At 51.4% G+C, this 1,913-nt stretch overlaps 1 non-coding gene across 1 annotated transcript; it reads left to right on the top strand.

Moving 5' to 3' along the window:
* The first annotated feature begins 1,065 nt into the window (after positions 1-1,065).
* Positions 1,066-1,137, top strand: TRNAP-CGG (transfer RNA proline (anticodon CGG)). Its single transcript has one exon. It is a non-coding gene; the product is annotated as a tRNA-Pro (tRNA).
* The last annotated feature ends 776 nt before the right edge of the window (positions 1,138-1,913 follow it).

Raw genomic sequence — 1,913 nt, 5'->3', positions numbered from 1 at the left:
ATGAACTGCTTTCCACAGCTCGCGGACCATAACAAATCGATTGCAGCCCCATAGGCACCTCCTTCGCAGTATGTTTCCTGCTCGCTGTGAAGCTTGTTTCAAGCACGTGCTCCTCATGTCTTGCTGCAAATTCTAGCTGCGTGCTGAACCTAGCGCCGAGGTATCGGTATTCCGTTGCCATCTCGAGGACATCCCCGTTAGGTAAGTGCGCCATCTGCTCGGCGTCCAACGGCGCTGAGAAACACAGCACTGCCGACTTCTCTGCGTTGAAGTTCAGTCCACGTGGTGCCATGGCTTCAGCGCATACGTTGATGAGGGCCTGGAGCTCCGCATTTGTCTCTGCCATTAATACTACATCATCGGCAAAGACTAGGCCTGGCAATATCCATCAGTCCTTCACACCACCGCTGATGTAGCTTAGCGTGAACCCCATCTGCGCATCCAAGAGCTTGCGCTCCACCCCTGCAGCGTACAACATATACAGAAGAGGGGACAACGGCAGCCTTGCCTCAACCCCTTCTGTACCACCACTGGCTCCGAGTTGACGCTGCACACTGTGGCCACTGCTGTGCAGCGTGCATAGAGGCGACGAAGCACGCCGATCCAGGCGGGGGCATTTCCAATGACTCGAGGCGTCGCATCAGAGGCTCATGTGGTACGCTGTCATACGACTTCGGACGTCCATCAAACAGCAGGTCAGTCCAGGAGCTTCCCTTCTTGCAATCTCAATACACTGGGTGAGGACAAAAATATTATCTTATAGCCGCCGGTCTTGACGAAAACCATTTTGGACCTCTGTCAAATGCCCATTTTGCTCCGACAAGCAGCGCCCTCTGCCGCCATCGGTGGGCTTTCACTGCAAACGGCGCTACCCTATCCGATTGCGCAGCGCTGGCGCTCGTCACACTAGCCAGTGTGTTAGGCTCTATATTGCAACTTCAATCACAGCAAAAGTAATTGAATTGTACGCAAACTAGAAAGACATCTAATTTATTAAAAGTGATGACATAATTTAACGTGCTAAAAAGAACTCTAAATTTTTCCTAATTGCACCCTCCATACATTGGCCCGTTGGTCTAGGGGCATGATTCTCGCTTCGGGTGCGAGAGGTCCCGGGTTCGAATCCCGGACGGGCCCAATTTTTGTTTTTCGTCGGCATCAGATATACTATGCACTTCGACCGAAGTGAAGGTAACAGAGCTGAATTTTTAATAACGGAGCAATTACTCACTGACGTCCACCCGAGCGCAGCCATACGGCTAGAAAGGAAAGCGCCTAATATTTGACCTAGAGTTGAATTTTGTTTCTGCGCTGCAAAAAAAAAAAAACTTTCGCAGGAACAGGCGCCCGTCAGCGCACGCAGGCCGGTTGTGGCTGGCACAACTAGTGTGCCACAAAACTGATATGGCTGCCGACTGAACACCAGCTTTTCTCACATCGCAGCACAGCCACGTTGTACCGCGTGTTCCGTATTTATCTGTCCGTGTTAGAAAAAATTCTCCTGCGCAAACTACTGGACTTATACGGGCTAAAACGCCGACTACAAGGTAGCTTATGATAGTCTTCGTCTTTCGATAAGTAATTTAACATCTAAACTTGCCTGCATTTTCTGGAATCGGCGAAAAACTGCATTTGGCTGCGGCAGAACTCGTCCAGGCGAGCAAAGAAGCCACTTTGACAGGCTGCGCCATCTGGCGAGCGGTGAGGCAACCGATGTCACGGCTTGGGGTGGGAATGTTCGAAGGTGCGTGTCGCCAGCTCGTTGAAATTATTACGATCTTGCGCAGCAGCGGGGTTCCCTGAATGTTTCACGCGTCAGCGCACCGTGCTCAGACCTCAAAGTGTCCCCCGGAAGCCTCCATGCATTTCTGCAGCCTTTTTTCGTATGCTTTGAAAACTGCAGCCCTCATGCG

This window comes from Amblyomma mixtum, chromosome 3 (genome assembly GCF_055824585.1).
Source record: "Amblyomma mixtum isolate Tamu chromosome 3, ASM5582458v1, whole genome shotgun sequence".
NCBI classification, from domain to species: domain Eukaryota; kingdom Metazoa; phylum Arthropoda; class Arachnida; order Ixodida; family Ixodidae; genus Amblyomma; species Amblyomma mixtum.
The sequence above is the reverse complement of the archived record's forward strand: the minus strand, read 5'-3'. Positions and strand labels throughout refer to the sequence as shown.